We start from the raw sequence: 516 nt of genomic DNA, 5'->3' as shown, positions 1-516 counted from the left end.
CCTCCCATTAGAGGTACTGAACATAAAATAGACGTCATTCCAAGGACTGTCATTTCTTATAAGCCAGCTTATAGAGTCAATCCAACTGAGATAAAAGAAATTAAAAGGCAAGTGGAGGAGCTCATGGCGAAGGGCTATGTACGAGAAAGTTTGAGTCCATGTTCTATACGAGACTTAAATATAGAGGGAAAAGAAAATACAAAGGACGTGTCATATAATTTACAATAACCAATGTAAATTAGAGAAATAAGTGTGTAGAGTTCAAACTTGAAACTCATGTCATGGGCTTATATAAGTTGACTCGGATTACAAAGGACGGAATCGAACTTTCGTTAAAGATATATTCGTGACAACGACTTAAGCTAGCCAGGTAAGTGACCTTATTCTCGGTATGGTTATATTTGATGTTGACACGTGCCTCGTGGTTCTGCACGTGTCATATATATTGATATGTGTGAATTGTCTGTGGATCGATATGCTTCTTATATGTTATGTATATGTTATAATATTTGAACT

Source organism: Cucurbita maxima, unplaced genomic scaffold (assembly GCF_002738345.1).
Source record: "Cucurbita maxima cultivar Rimu unplaced genomic scaffold, Cmax_1.0 Cma_Scf00694, whole genome shotgun sequence".
NCBI classification, from domain to species: domain Eukaryota; kingdom Viridiplantae; phylum Streptophyta; class Magnoliopsida; order Cucurbitales; family Cucurbitaceae; genus Cucurbita; species Cucurbita maxima.
The sequence above is the reverse complement of the archived record's forward strand: the minus strand, read 5'-3'. Positions refer to the sequence as shown.